At 48.5% G+C, this 16,583-nt stretch overlaps 1 long non-coding RNA gene across 2 annotated transcripts; it reads left to right on the top strand.

Annotated features, from left to right (window-relative positions):
• Positions 1–801: 801 nt before the first annotated feature.
• LOC110345438 (uncharacterized) lies at positions 802–12,546 on the top strand. Of its 2 annotated transcripts, XR_015452405.1 has the most exons (4): positions 802–2,271; positions 3,503–4,910; positions 6,489–6,528; positions 6,937–12,546. It is a non-coding gene; the product is annotated as an uncharacterized LOC110345438 (long non-coding RNA). The 2 variants fall into 2 exon arrangements; XR_002388778.2 differs by having other exon boundaries at positions 6,489–12,546.
• Positions 12,547–16,583: the final 4,037 nt, after the last annotated feature.

Here is a 16,583-nt window from a genome sequence, read left to right as displayed (position 1 = left end):
TGATGGCTGGAGAGACAGCAGAAGAGTGTAGATTTGTTTTGCATTTCCATCCTCAAAGCCACTACACACACACACACACACACACACCATCTGTATACAGAAAGATAAATTCAGAGGTACAAAGTGACTTGCTTGGGTTCTCACAAAAGCAGCAGAACCAGAAGTAGAACCCAGGAGCTCAGTTTCTGATCCAGTGGAATTTGCACATTACAGGGCCTCTCTTCTGTTCTTGTACCATGAGAACAATATTGGTCTCTGGGCATCAATTGGAATAGGGCCCTTCTGAGAAGCCCGCTGACCTAGCAGGTATCAAAAGGCAGGATTTGGATCTCCTCTGTCCTGGCAGGGTGCATAGGCATGGGCATGGGGCATGGTGACATGTGGGCAGGAATCTCCAGAAGGTAGTGCTGGGTTCCCACAGCGAGAGGCACCTCAGGGTGGTGTCACATGGCATGGCTTGGAGGAGCCAGTGCCTCCAGGGCCGGCCTGGGGGAGTAGCTGCTCGGTGTCAGGCTGCTCAGGGGCTAACTCCATCCCACCTGGCCATAGATAGACCTGAGCTTATGAGTGTTAGGAGTCTGTATCCATAGCAGAACTAAAACTTGAATTCTGTTTTCTCCCACTGCCGCTACCCCTAACCATTGTTCCCAAGGTTGGCAGAGGGAGCAGGGGGGTAGAAGGAAGGTAACTGCCAGCCTGGTCAGGTGATTTTATTTTCCCCACGTGGGGACCTGGTAAAAGGATCAGAAGGCTGAGCAGGCTGCTGCAATCTGCCATCAATCCTCAGAAGCAAGGGTAGGAACTAGACTTGTAGAGAGGAGGCACTGGAGGCTGGGAGAGCCAGGCTCACTGAGCAGGCCTTTGCTTCCTTCCCTCCTTTCACATCCAGACTGCTCGTATCCCATGCACAACACTGACTTGAGCCTTCAATATGGTGCTCTCTCCTCAGCTGGAGGGTTAGTTTTTGAGGGCAGAGCTGAGGCTGCTCCTGGCTTTATCTCCTCTCCAGGTGGAGCTTCTGCTTCAATGTCAGTGGCTGACTTCTCATCTTAGTGGCATTTGAACAGGCAGCCGGGACCTGCCTCTCAGGAGCTGCGAACAGGGACTCAGCACAGAGAAGAGGGCAGCAGCAGGTAGAACATTGTGGTCTGGTAGCAGTGCTAACTGTTCTCTCTAAGAGAGTTCCTGGTGGTGATGATGGGTGTCTGGCATGGTCCTGTAGCCCATGTGGAGGGCACTGAGTATGTGCTGCAGATTTGATGGCCCACCCGGCTCTGAGTCCACAAAGGGCCTTGAGAGGAGGTGACAGACACCTCAGAAACCAATGACCCTGACTGCAGGCTTTAAGGCCAGAGGGGCATTCCTATGCTCCCCCTCTCAGGTGCTTAGCAAGTAGGTTGAGGTTTACCTGGCCAGGTCCTAATTTTTGCACAGTAATTATGCCCTCCAAAGCTGGACTGCTAATTGCTTTTGCTATTTCTGGACTCTGCCCCTCCTGATATGTCCTGCTGTTGGAGACAGAAATAACCTGGCACTTGGCGGGTAATTATCACGGAGTGCTTCCAGAGTCAGCACACACTGAGCTGCAGCTGTGGATCCCTGACTCAGCATGTGATGCTTGGCCAGGATCATGGGGATGCCTGGCCCTGATGGGCAGCATCTCATGGCTTTGGAGCCTCGCCTCCTTCAGGGAGCATTCTCCTGCTTCCTCCTGCACCGAGTGTGTGTTGAAGCCCCCCTCTCTTTAGGTCCTCTTGACCTTGTTTGTATATCATTGTCTTGCAGGAAGCAGGGACTTGATGAAAGGAAGGAAGGAAGGAAGGAAGGAAGACCTTCAATTTCTAGGTCTAGATTCCTCCAATTTAATAACTAGGTTCCAGTTGTAGCTTTAAAAATTTTTTTTTCACTAGTTTTCATGGTCTTTGGAGAGAAAAAAGAAGTCCAAATATGGTTTAGGTGTAGATGTTCCCTAAAGCCTTATGTGCTCGTAGGTGGGGCTTTGGAAAGTGATGGGTGGGATTGTGGGAGCTGATGCTTATCAGTGGATTAATCCACTGGTGAGTCTGTAACTGACTTATTGTTAGGGGATGGGATCTGGTTGGAAGAGAGGGGTCACTGGGGTGTGGCCCAGAAGAATTTATCTGTTCCCCACTCTTCCTTCACTCTCTCTGTTTCTCACCACCATGCCATGACCTGCTTCCCTTATGCCATGCCGCTCTGCCTTGGAGCCAGCTGACTATGGTCTGAAACCTCTACAAGCTGTGAGCCAAGGTAAACCTTTCCTCCTTTCTCCTGTGGTTGTGTCTCAGTGGTGAAGAAAGTGACTAAGACACCAAATGGTTGGTTTTATATTTGCAAACACCCCTTTGGCTTAGGAATAAATGAATAGTTGCAGTAGTGGCCAGAGAGAAGCACTAGGCCCTGGTGGGTTTCTGGGAGAGGGTGGGGCCCAGCTGTTGCATGGACAGACACCACTCCAGCATCACAGGAAGACTGAGTAGGAAAAACTGGGGGCTTCAGGTCTTCAGGGCCATTAGGGGCAGTGGCCTGGGAAGGTACAGACCTTCTCCTTCCTCACAGAGCTCATTAATTCCTTGCCTGCTTAGAGCCTCAGCTCTGCACGTGAGAGCTATCAAGAGGAGAAAAGTTTCACTGTTGCCCAGGTTGGGGTCTTCAGCAATGGGGAAGCAGGTCTCACCTCTCTGAGCCTGAGCCCCCCCCCCCCAGCCTCACTGTTTGTTTCTCTCTCCAATTCACCAGAGCTGGGGATTTGGGCTCAACTTCTTAGTTCAACAAGACAAGGCTATGAGTAAATCATTGTCCTCATTCTCAAAGGCCCTGGGCCTTTAGATCAATAGCATCTCCGATTTATACCAGTCCCTAGAGTGCTCTGTGGACTCACTTCTTTAACCACTTTCTGGGCACATGCCACCTGCTGCCTGGGCTTCAGAGCCCTCTTTTTCCATCTAAACTCCCATGCCCCAATAGTTTTTTTTTCTTGGTACCAGGGATCAAACTCAGGACCTTGCGCTTGCAAGGCCGGTGCAGTGCCACTGAGCTAAATTCCTGGCCCTCCCCAATAGTTTAGAATACCTTAAAAGCAGTGACCTTACTGTGTAATCTGGGGGCATCTATCACCTAGAACAATGTTGGATGTGACCCCTGAACACCAGGGGCGGGACTCCAGGAGATGTACTTTCATTTATCCACAGTCAGGTACTGAGCAAGGACTGTGCATGACCCTGGCACTGCCCAGAGGTGAGGATGAGGTCTGAAGGACACCTTCCTGTCTGCAGGAACTCATAGTAGAGAGGGCAGCAGTGTCAATGAGAGACAAAGATATAAGTCCAGGGAACAAAGAGAAAGAGCTGCCACTCAGCTCAGACTGGGCAAGGGTGCATCAGTGGGTAGGTGACAGAATGGGTTTGGTCAGGTTGAGAGGGAGAGGTGCTCCAGGGAACTTAGGGAGGCTGTAGCTCCACCTTCTGTTCTCTTTTGGCAGATGAGAAAACCAAGACCAGAGAGAAGCAGGGAGTATGTAAAGCCACATCTGCCTATTGACAGAACTGAGTTAAAATCTTGGGTTTGTACTCTCAAGCCCAGGGACAATCTTTATCACCTGTGCTGATGCTGCAAGCCTGGGAAAGGCAGAGGCAGAATGCATGTGGCCTTGGGCTTCTGCTGACACCGAGCCACAGTAAGAACACAGCAGGTCTGGGGTCCTGGGTGTCTGCAAGGAGGAATTTGCAATGGGGTTTCAGGGTGCAAGTGAAACTGTCTTGGTTGTAGCGTGTAAGTCAAGGAAGCTCAGTGCTTCTTCTCCTCTGTTTTCTGCAACATTGACATAGGCTGAGCTCAGATGCAAACGATGAAACCAAAGCCTACCTATGGGCCTGTGCAGGGATTATCCTTGCCTTCCAGAAATCCCCCAAGGACTCAATTTTTATTCTGGTTCTTTTCCCAAGTTTGTTCTTATGCACCTTGAAGCAAAAGTCTGAGGCCAGGTGGGAACAGAGAGCCTAAAAAGATTATCTCCAGGACCTGTCCTTGTTCATAAATGCTATACTTTTCATTCTCCACCCCCTCCTCAGCTTCCCAGCCTCCATCCAAATCTGAGATCCCGGTAGAAAGATGCCAGCTGGCCAGTCCCCGTCACTGACTGAAACAACCAGGGAAAACCAGTGTGCTGTATAGTTCAAGTCTCCTTTGGAACTGGTAGGGTCGCTTTCCTTTTTGGAACTGGCAGGTACTGCCTACCAGACCTACACAAATCATTCCAGAGACCATAGGGATCAGAGATATGAGAGTGAGGGATGTTTTTCTTCCTAGGAAGACAGTAATTGTGAATTTGTCACCAACAGTGATGTAGTGGTAAGCAATTAATTCTGGGGGACTCCCTGCCTGTTGACATGTGTGGCTCCTGCCCTGAGCAGCTCCCCTTGCTTAGAAGGCTCCTATCCTCCTTTTCAGTAGACAAACTAATTTGTTTTAGACTCAGTTCCCTAGGGACAAAGGTGACTCCTTCAGCCAAGGGTCTAATTTTGGTGAATTGTCTTGCAAGGTAAGGAGAAGAGAGACAGAGAAAATATTAGCAGTGGCTTACCCTTGTACAGAGCTTCCTACACCCAAGCATGATTCAGATGCATGCCCATACTCCAGGGAGGTATCATTACTGTTCCTACTTTGGAAGTGGGGATACCAAGGTACAGAGGGGCTACTCAGATGGCCCACGGTCACACAGCCCAAAGTGGCAGAGCAGCATTCAAATCCAGGCAGTGCTGCTCTAAGTGTGTTGTCCTTATCATGGTTCTGCACAGCTCTCCACCAGGTACCTGAGAGCAGATGGGAGTGTGCTGGAATTGGACAGACAGTCCAGGGCCGGGTCATCTTCATGATGTGTGCACCCTCAGGTAAGTTACTTCTTTTTCTCACAGGCCCACTTTCTTATCAGTGAAGCAGGGACAGTGGTACCCACTTCTGATTGTGGTCATAAATACTCATGACTGAACACATGCTGTCTCCACACTCCCCACTCCACTCTGCCCCTCCAGGACACCTGCCTACTTCTCATCCCATGGTATGGTAAAACATCACCTGCACCCCACCTGGTCTTTGCTGTATACTAAGTTGTTATTGAGAACTAAGCTGATTTCCAAGGCCAAAGTGCAATGGTACATACATAAGCACACCTAGGAGCTGAAGAGTGAAAAGGATTTGTTACTTGCAGCAAGTAAAGAGAGCAGCACATTGCTTTGGGAATCAAAGCAATACATTGGAGATTTTCCCTGACACAGGACACAAGGAGGAGGTACATATTCATAGCAGAAAGATTCCTAGTCACACATAGAGGTGGGCATATTCCTGAGCATGCTCAGAGATCATGCTGCCACATACACCAGAAATGGGGGGCAGGACCCCCCATGGAGAATTTAGCATTATAATGAGATTATAATGAGCAAAGTTTATCCTAGGTGACCTAGAAGACACTCAGTGATTTGGGTTGGTTGAAACTGATTCCTTGTGGCTTCTCCTGGAGTGCTTTGTTTGAAACAAATAACCAAAAATACATTGATGAGGTGATGCTAACAGTAATTTAAGGACAGTAGCCTCTTGCCTTGAAAGCATAGGTGCTTGTCCTGAAAAGCTCCTACCTAGCAGCCAATAAAATGGCAAATGCAGCACTGAGCACTTCGGTGATTTGGAGCCCAGACTGACCTTTACTCCTAGCAGTGGGAGAGAAGCTCACCCTGGCAGCACCAGCCCTGAGTGGGTGTGCTTTCTGCATGGTGCTTTAAGTTCTGAGCATTCAAGGGTTCTATTGGCCTTTCCACAAGGAATGCTCCAGGGCAGACTTGAAGAGGGACAGCCCTGCATCTGATGCCCAGGATCATAGAGAACAGATGACCGGAGTGAAGCTAGAAAAGGCTGCAAGTGTTGGGTTTGGGGAAGACTTACCTCCTTGATGATGATGTTCTGAAGCTCATTTTAAAGTAAATTATGAGCCTTTGTACATATAGCCCAGGGCTGAATGGTGAGAGACACAAAACAGGGAAGAGAGTGTGTGAAAGACTCAGCCCCTGCCCAGGATTGTGTCCCTCAGGACTCCTGAGTGTGGATCAGCTTTGGTCCTGGATGCACTACTGGCCAGGGTTATCTTTGACAAGTCACTTCATCTTGTTGGGCCTCAGCTTCTCCACTTACACACCTAAAATGCCAAGTCCTGAGGCTAGAATTTAGGCTTTCTCCTAGCTTTTACCTCCTGAGAGATTTATCTATAATCTCAGCTAAGGTTTACTGGCCAAGTAAGCACCCTGGAGCAGGAGAAAGAAGTAGAACATTTACACTTGAAAGGGTCAGAGCCTCTTCTAAGGTCTGAATTCTGCTTCTGGGAGGCTCGGAGTGTGGTCTGGCTTTCCCAGGCCTCCCATCAATTGCTAATGGAACAGAGCACATGTTGCTGCTGCAAGGCTGACCCTTGTCTCTTGCAGGGCCACTGAGGGATATGTTCGGGAGGCTGATGGAGCAGAGGTAGGCTGAGGGACATCTCCAAGGACACTCCACAATGAAGCTATGTGAACCTGCCATCCCCTGCCAGTCTCTCTGACATTTTCTGTCACTTGTGTTTGTCTTGGCAAAAACAGCTAGCCTTACTGAGGTTATTGGAGACTGCAGAGCCAGCAGTGAGCTGAGATTCTGGAAGAGAGCCAGTTTGGTTAAAAGCTGCCCCTGTGAGCCTTTGGGGACCTCTGGCTCTTTCTGACCTTGCATAACAGTGTTTAGGTGGTGTCAGAGGGCCTCTGTGCTGAGGAACAAGCATTGGGAGATTTCCATAGTATTTGAGGATAAGTTAGGAGGATAGAAGGGTCTGTCAGTGTGCTGTGCTTTTGTGGATTTGTACAATTTTCCATCATCTATCTACCTCTGTTTCCACCACAGCGAGAGGGGCCACAGCAAAATGGTTAAGAACTTTGACTCTTCATTCAAGCCAACTGAGTTTAAACCCCACCTTTTGTTGTCATGGGCTGAGCGATTTGCAGCCAGTTGCTAACTTCTTTGTGCCATGTTTTCCCCTATGGAGAAATGGGATAGAAGGAGAGCCTCCTCGGATCCTGGAAAGACTGGGGAGAGATGTGGTGTGCCACTAGGACACTCACAGACATGAGAGTGGTGTCCTGCCCACTTCTCATCTGGGCCTGGGGCTTGCCACCATTAACTACTACCAGTGAGCTACACACACTGGATTTTAAACACCGTCATTGATGCTCATTTTTCTGCCTATTTTAATTTTTCACCCATTTGTTATATTTCTGTTGATCGTGTTACTTTTGTCCTAGCTATATTTATTAAAATAGCTATATCAAACATCTGTCTATCTGCTTAGTAATCATCTATTTATTATCTATCATTGATCATCTATCTATTATTACCCATTTATCATCTGTCCATCCTCTGCCTATTTATCCATTCATCATCTGTTTGTCTGTCAATTGACATACATACTCATTTGTAGAGCATGCACATTTTAGGTAGAACCCTCCATCCTGCTCACGTGGAGATGAACCCTCATTTTCAAAGGGGCCTTTAGCAGTGATACGGTGTGAAGATGACCAGTCAGCAATGACCATGAAAACAGGTATTTGGAATAACCAGGCTTTTGAGTAAGGGGGATACAGCAAAGCTATAGAGCCAGGCCCCTGGGACCAAAATTAATTTCCCTCAGGGTAAGATGGGGTGGGAAGGGGCCTTCCTGTGCAGGTGAGAGAGAGCCCTAGTTTGATCTCACAATCTTGGAATTGTGATGGTGCATTGCAGCTGGAGCTCATCTAGACAGTGCCCTACCACCATGGTCAACACGAAAAACCCATGGTCCTTTCCTTGACAAGTGGCATTGCCTTTTGAGTGTCTCCACCTTGCCATAGTGCCTTTGGCTCTGTATTTGTTTTATCAAAGTACTTTTTGTTTCACACCTACTGTTTTCTTTCTCTTTCTAATCAAATCTTTTTTTCCTATTTTCTCAACCTAGCCTGAGATGTGGCACTACCTCCCTCACCATTCGTCTTCTCTCCAGCTTTGGCACACCTCCTCCAGGGCTTCCAGAGCACTGTGGGGTCTGCATGTAGCATTAAGTGTGCAGACTCCTCCTCTCCTTGGCTGCCCCTAGGTCCAGGTGCTGGCCTTCCCAGCAAGGCTTCCCTCAGGCAGGGCTTTGCTGCTCCAGTTACTATTTAGGGTGGGATCTGGTCTAGCTCTCTGCCACACTAATGATAACACAGACCTGGTCTCTCCACCTTGCTGTATCGGTGGGGGCAGTTGAAGGCAGAGGCCGGGAGACAGATCCTCCTTTTAGCAGCAAGTCACAAGAGCTGGGCCAGCAGTAGGCAGTGTGGCTTCTGAGTTGCACCAGCCCCAACACTCACCTTCTGCTTCACCTCTCTGTGCCTCAGTGACCTTATGTGTGACACACAAGCATAGCACTCAAAGTCTCTGGGGTACAGGACTTAAATGTCTGTCTGCAGAAGTAGGTAGTGCCTAGGTCAGCACCTGAAGGAGACTAATGTCCTAATGGAACCAGACTGAGCACCCCCCCCACCCCCCACAGATCATGCACAGACACACACAGACACACAGGTGCATGCACAGGTACACTCATGCACTGACACTCACAGATAGTCACAGATAAATTCACATACACTTACCATACTATATTGCTCATGATGCACATTCACATACATCTGCACAAACACACTAGACATACTGACACAAACACATGCACACACGCAGATGTGCATTCATTCTTATATATGTATTATCACTCATAGTGTAGGTACCATCACTCAGACACACAGATCAGAGACAAGAGTTTTATGTGCTTTTACGTGGACATGACATTTACTGACATATAAAGAGAAAGAGCGCAGGACAGGGAACATCTATCTGAGGGGCACAGAGGTTGACAAAGGAGATCTGGGCTGATGGCACAGGCAGTCAGGGCTGTCACCACGCAGGCTAATAAATCAGGTCAGGCTCTTGGCCATCCCACTCAGGATCCCACATGTGCACAGAGGTCTTGGTCCCGTGCTGATGTCAGGCATGAGTCAGATGGACATGCTGCATGCCTGTGCCTGTGTGTGCTGTGCACAACACATGCATGTACATGGGACTCACTGGAGCTGCTGCCCAGCCTCACATGCCTCTGCCCACTAGGTCCCAGAGGCTCCACTCACACTTGTGTCTGCAGAGTGCCTGTAGGGGGACAGCACTTGGGATCACATGTCAGTCCTGCCTCAGTGACCCCAGCCCATCCTCCTTATAATTATTGTTGTGCAGCTCTGGAGCCTAGGGTGCTGGGAATCTGAACAGAATAATTTTTTTTCTGAGAAGGGTTTGAGGAGCTTGTACTTATTTGAGAATTGCCCTGAGCCCTTGACTTGACAGAATTAGCAGCTGGATGATGGGTGCAGAGGTATTTGTATTTTTCCCTTTAATGTAGGTGGCCCAGAAAGATGTCAGGTTGCCTTTATGGGCCATGGCCTGATGACCCCTGCCACACCCCGTCTCTGGTCCCTGCCCCAACCTGTCACCATATGCACCTTAGGGCTGCCACTTGGAAGTGCTTTCAATGTCCAACGTGAGGCTGAGATTACCCTGCCCACCTCCCTTCAGAGGCGCACGCACCCTTGATTCAGATGCTGGCTTCTTGCTCCCCCAGGCAGGGTAGCCCTCTTTGCAAAGGAGGGCAGTGCCCAAGTGGCGTATTTGCCAGGTCTGCTCTGATGTTGTGAGGGTCTGAAGCAAGGATGGGCTTGCCTTGGCACTGCACCTAGATTTTACTTTGAGGGCATTTTGGAAAGAGTTCAGCATGTAGAGTCACATTGCCCTGAGCTCACTTTTGCCACTGTCACTCACCTGGCCATGGCATGTAGGTCCTCTGACCATGGAGTCCTCATCAGGCAAAGGTCACCTGTTTTAGGAATTGAGTGAAAGGTGCCTCTGAGGCCTGGCCTTGTGTTCAGTGTTGCATAGGACCCACATAGGTTTCCTGGTGTGTGGGGGAGGAAAGCCACTTAGCATACTGGGAGAAAGTGTCCAGAGGCAAAGCAGAGTGAATCTGCAGCCTCAGGGTATGGTGGCAAAGGGACCTGGACACCTGCACAGAACGAATTTGCAGAAAAGGAGGTGAGGAGCATGGGCTCTGGAGAGAAGGTCATGAGGTCAACGTTGCTTCAGGTGCTCCACAGTGAGGGTTGGACCCCTGGCTATGCACTTTATGCCAATCCCTCATTCCTTCCTCTGTGTATCCCCAAACCAACAACACTGTCACCCATATTTGCAGATGAGCCTCTGAGAGGTGGAGCTTGCAGTTGGAACCTGGGTTGTACAGCTGCAGTTGGAACCTGGGTCAGCTGACTCAAGGGCCTGCAGGGGCCCAGAGGGCTCTGGGAAAGGCCTGCTCTCTTGTCCCCTTGCCTTCTGTCCTGAACTAGCTACCTACCTTTCCTCCTTTGATAGAGGCCCACATTGGAGGCAGTAGAGAGCCAGGCTTCGTCTGATGGGGGTGGAGGGTGGGGGGAAAAGCCTCTTCTCTCCTCCTCCTCCACTTCCCCAACAGCAGGTGAGCACAGTGATGGATGAAGCTAGAGAAAAGGTAGATTGGTTTTGGGGCTGGATAGATAAAGTCTCTCATGCTTTCTGAAACTGTCAAACCCAGGAAACAATTATTGCCAAATGCTGTAGGGTTTTCCCTGACCAGTGGTTGTCTTGATTGTTGTTGGAGGGAGAGAAACAACCTGCCATTGCCCATTTGGGAATGCTGTGGCTCTGATTTAGGGTAATGGGTGGGGCTGCCATGGGAGTCCACCACCAGGAGGGAGTATCCTCACAGGTCAGCCTAGCCTCAAGGCCCTGCTTGACTATGTCCCCTCCTCTGCCTGGCTCCCAAGCTCCTGTATGAGGACTGCTCTCCCTATGTTACCCATTCTTCTCCAAAACTGCCTTTCTTGCTGTCAGCTTGGGGGAGGCCAGCTGTGTAGTGCTTTTGAGTGAGGACTTTGGAATTAGACATGGCTCAGATCTGAAATACTCCACTTGCTAGCAGTGTGGCCACTGGCAAGTTGGGTGCCTCTTTAGGCTCCAAGTTTTCAACAATAAAATGAGTCTTGCCAAGCATGGTGGTACACACTTATAATGCCAGCACTCTGGAAGGGTGAGGCAGGAAGATTGTAAATTCAAATTCAAACCCTGGCTGACCAACTTAGCCACTTAACAGATCTTGTCTCTAAATTAAAAATAAAAGGCTGGGGATGTGGTTCAGTGCGAAGGCCCTGAGTTCAATCTCTAGTACTACAACAAATAAATACATAAATAAAATGGATCTCAACACACATTTCACAAGGACCAAGGAAGGATTAAATGAGATGATGCATAAAAGACTTAGTTCATGTTTCAGCACATAATAATTGTGTTTTTAAAGATCCTATTTCACCTCTAGTGGTTTTTCCCCTTACTTAATTGGTTCCTTCCTTCCCTTTTTCCCAGTTTAGCTTGAGTCTCATTTGTCCTTGAAGCACATTAGTTAGTTAGCTTCACGTCACTATATTAAAATAACTTAGATAAAGAACTCACAAAGGGAAAGGTTCACCGAATTCACAGTTTGGGAGTTCCAGTCAAAATTCAATGGCCCATGGCTTTGGGACTCTAGTAAGGGGAGCTCGTCATGGTGGAAGCACATGGCAGGGCAAACCACTCACTTATAGACAGGAAAAAAAGACAGTGAAGAGGGGGCCAGGGTCCCACAGTCACCTTCAAGGCACTGTATTAATGTCTTTCCCATCACTGAGACAAAATAGTCAAGACTCATAACTTAAAGAGATAGGGTTTATTGCAGCTCATAGTCTTTATAAAATTCAGTTCATGGTTGGATGGCTCCAAGGTAGAAATGGCATAATACAAGGACATGGTTGAGGACAGCTACTTAGCATATGGAAGCCAGAAAGAAAGAAAGGAACTTGGAACAAGAACACACTCTTCCAGGTCACCCCACTGACTCACACCCTGAGAGCACATTTAGATACTGAGTTCATCAATGGGTAAATCCACTGATGAGTACAGTGCCCCATGATCCCATCACCTTCCACACACATGAAACTTTTGGGAGGCACTAGATCCAAACCATAATAGGCTTCCCACTGGGCCTCATATTTTAGTAATCCTATCACCTCCCAATAGTATCACATTGGAACTCAGTTAACCATTTGGGCCTATGGGGGACATTCAAGATCCAAATTGTAGCCCCATTCATGACTAATGTAGCTCAAGCTAGATTCTTTTGCCCTTCATGAGAATCCTGTGGAATTGGGCCTAATGATTACCCTTTATAATTAATCCTGTGTAAGTAAACCAGCCAAGATATAGCTATTGAGCAACAACTATGTTGCAGATTTCTTTCCTAGGAAATTTCTTCACTGATGGCCAGTTCCACTGGGGAGAGGCCAGGTTTTGGGTGCCTGCTTGTCCTAGAGCATTAATAAGAGTGCTGGGCACTGAAGCTTGTTCACTACATGCTTTTCAATCGCTGGGAGGGTAGGGGGTGGGAATCAGAATGAAGAAATGGGAACCACTTCAGGTGCCTGACAAAAAATGGAAGAACTCATAAGATGGTATAGTAGGTGTTCAGCAAGTCATTTCTTAGAATCTATGATTCCAAAGGGTTTTAGGGGCCTTCTGCCCCAAGCTCCTATTCAAAGCAAGGAAAACTCTCCTCTAGCTGCCTCCCTGAACATGAGAATCTATGCCTTTGTACTGGTTTCAGCAGGGGCTCATGGCTCTCAAAGAAGTCTACTATCTGCACATGCCTTAATGCACAGAAATCCTTACAATGCCCAATGGGACTACCAATTAGTTCTCTGGAGAAATGTGGGAAGAATCTAATCTCACTTCTTCACGGCCACTCTTCAGATGCTCCCAGACTACTGAGCACCTCCTCTCAAATGATGGTGTGCTTAGCTTTCCTTAGCCCAAGCTGCATCAGAAATGGCTTCTAGATCTCCTGGTGCCTGGACACTGGCCTCCACACACATCCTGTTTGTTGACAGCTGTGTTTCTAGGGCAGGGAGCAGGGCGCTGTCCTTTCCTCTACTTCTGACACTGCATTCAGTGAATGCAGCCTAAACATGTGTCATCTTTATTCATTTGTTTTGGTAAGCATTAACATGAGCATGTATAGAACAATATATGGACTATGGAGCTGGGTATATTTTGCAAATTGAGTATGCAATGAAAACTTGTGTCAAAGAATTGGGATTGAGTAGAAAGGGTAACTTTCAGAGAATGGAAAGTATTTCACTGCTACTGTGCAAAGGCATGGAAATAAGTGAAATACTTCTCTTCAATTTTTTATTTAAAATATATATATCAACATTTATTTGTAAGAGCACATTCATTTACATTATTGTCTAAGCACCAATATCCATCTCCAGAACTCATTGATCTTGTAAACTTGAAACTCTGCCCATTCAATAACAATGCCACATTCTCCCTCCTGGCCCTGATAATCAGGGTTCACCTTCTGTCTTTATCACTCAGAACATGCCAGACACCTCACTGAGTGGAACATGCTCTGTTTCCTTCTGCGTCTGGGGGTCTCTCACTTGGCACAGGGCCCCCGAGGTTCATCCCTGTCGCAGCATGTGTCAGAGCTGTACTCCTGTCCAAGGCTGAATAATGTTCCACTGGACTACTACATTTTGCTTTTCCATCCATCAATGCATGGATGGATGACTTCCTTCCATGTTATTATGAATAATTCTGCTATGAACTGTGTTTTGAAAATATCTGTTTGAGTCCCTGCTTTTATTTCCTTTTTCAGAAAGAAAGAGATAGAGATACAGAAACAGACAAAGAAGGACAGGGAGCTATGGAGAGACAGAGAGATCTGAATGGAGCTGTACGATCAGCCTCCCAGAGTCAGCTCTATCCTTGCCTTTTTCTTCCTTTACAACTGGATACTAAGTAACTAAATTCTGGCTTGCACTGGGCTGTAGTGTGGCTACCAATTGAAGGCACATAGCTGTTTGTTAGCTGGATGCCTGTGTTCAGGGACCAGTTACAAACCTGTCCTGCAGTGACCAGCTGGGAAGTGTTGTCAACAAAGTGGAGGCTACCCATTAGAGCGCAGTGGGTGGGGGCTGCTGAGGGGCTGGGATGACAAGTCCCAGGCTAGATTGGGCAGGGTGCTGTGGGGAGGAGGATGGGTGCTCCCCAGGTCTGCACTCCCTCGATGAGGGGACCAGCTTAGTTTTGAAATCAGAGACCTAAGCCCTATGAGGCAGTTCTCATGCATGCATACATTGGGAGGTGCGGAGGTAGCTCAGTACACTGTGCTATAAAAGGAAGCTGAAAGATAATGCAGAGAACAAGTTGTGTTACACTATGGCCTTGATTTTGAGCTGTAATATCAGAAAGCCATTGCTACCTATGGCCACTCTGAAGCTTAAATTTCTGTTCCTCAAAACCCAATTCCCAGATCTCAGGTCCTGTCTCCAGGAATTCCTGGACTCTATGAATAAGATAAATGAATTGCTAGGAGCCACAATGCACTTAACAGCTATTTTATCTTTATGCAACCGGTGGCAGTGGCAGATCTAGTGCTTTGAGAGACCCCAGTCCTGGGGGATCTCAGTGCAAACTATCATTTAGCTACAAAAACAGCATGAAGTTACTTACTTATCATTGTTCTATTACTCCATGGGCACGGACTGTCTTCTGTCTCAAGCAGTAGGCAGAAGCAAGGCCAGACAAGAACACATGGCCCAAGGCTTGTAGCCCCAGGTGGGAGAAAACAGATCCTTCTCCTTGAGGACAGACTTCCAGGTGGAAGAGGAGCCCTGCCTGGAGTAACAGCTGTCTGAGGCTTCAGTGCTTGCCCTGCTAAGGCTACCCTGGGTACAGAGTAGCTCTGAGCCCCACCCTGCCAGCTGCTTCCTGTGGTCTCTAGTGCTCAGTCTCCTCACTGAGTGTCCTAGGAGGAGCCCTCAGGAAAGAGTTGAGCACATGAAGCTGTCCCTGACAGCCTGACAGCCTGAGTGAGTAACGTGGGCTGTGGTTCTCAGGGGAGGCTCCCTGAGACACACTCTAGAGGATCTTCAGCAATGGAGGGGATTCAGGAGTACGGAGGAGCAGCAAGGCCAAGGCTGAAGGCAAGGCAAGAGACAGAATGATGCCAGGGGGTGGGCAGTGTATGGCAGACAGGAGAAGTGGGATGTCTCAGACCCCAGGACTTGGTACCAGGGCACCATGCAAGAGAGGCTGTGGGTGATTGGACAGAGGCAAGTTTGGAAAAGAAGGTCTGCTTTGATTGGCTTGCACTAGAATCCCTGTGGCATTCATCTCCCAGAGAGCTGGGTCATGGGGTGATTTGGCTGAATAGGTGAGAAAATGGACCCAGGAGTCAGATAAACTAGGTTCAAATGCCAGGCAGGCATTTCTTGGTCTGAGGCTCTGGATAAGTACTTCAAGGTGTCAGTGTCCTCCTCTGTGATGTGAGACCCATGACATCTGCTTCACAGGGGTGTGGTGAGGGCCAACTGGAATAAACGGAGCAGGATGCTGGTCCCAGCTGTCCACCGTCCTCCACCTCCAATCTACTCTGCCACACCCATCCAATGGGTAAGGGACGGGGCTTCTTCTGCACACATGCATCTGTTTATGTCTTCCTTTGTCTGGTGGTAAAATCCTTAGCTCACAGCCTAGCTTCTCCACTTGCTGGGAAACCATCTCCATGGCAACCAGTTCCCTGTCACTGTCCTTCCTTTTTGCTCCAGGCTAGGACCTCTGGCCTCTCAATAACCAGCCTACTGCTGCTTCCCTGGAAGAAGCCAGTTCCTCTGCTCATGACACCCAAGAGAGCTGCAGGATTGTCTAATTCAGGGTGGTTCACTCAAAGAAACTCATATAACTTGGATTCATCCCAGCCTGTCACTGGAAATAAATGCACTGTGCTCTCTTTGTGAACCATGAAGGTTAAGAAAGGGAGGAATGGCTGGCAGCATCTGGCAGCTGGGCAGAGATGAAGAGGTGTGGTTTGTGGGCACTGTGCAGGAGCTGCCCACAGACAAGGTGCAGCCCACCCTCTCCTTGAAGTGCTGTGTCTCTTCTAAGGAAATAGGACTCTGCCACAGGGGAAAAGGCTAACCACTGACAAGAAGTACAGCTCTTTATTTTGGGCCAAATTTAAGCCAGTTTTAAATAATGCAATTGGCTTTGGAAGCACTGGAGTCTCCACAGGGAATTAATAATGGATGAGTCTTTCCTCCTCCATACCTCCTCCCTTCCTGGGGACTGCGGAGGAGACAGTTCTACCTAGAGCCTTCCTTGTCCAGTCAAAGCATGAACAGAAGGGTGGAGGGGGGAAGGACGGGGGAAGGCTGGAGAAGAGAGCGAAGGAAGGCAGAAAGGAATGAGGTGGGCAGGACACTCTCTGTTCCTATGGAAGAAGTTTATGTCAGCTGGTAACAACAGACATGGTTGATACCATACACTGACCTGAAACTCCTGCAAAGCCTGTGGGCTACCAGGTGGTGATGGGC

This window comes from Heterocephalus glaber, unplaced genomic scaffold (genome assembly GCF_053883595.1).
Source record: "Heterocephalus glaber isolate CG9 unplaced genomic scaffold, H.glaber_assembly_v1.0 deba00001446, whole genome shotgun sequence".
Taxonomy (NCBI): Eukaryota; Metazoa; Chordata; class Mammalia; order Rodentia; family Bathyergidae; genus Heterocephalus; species Heterocephalus glaber.
This window is presented reverse-complemented; position numbering and strand designations above follow the sequence as displayed.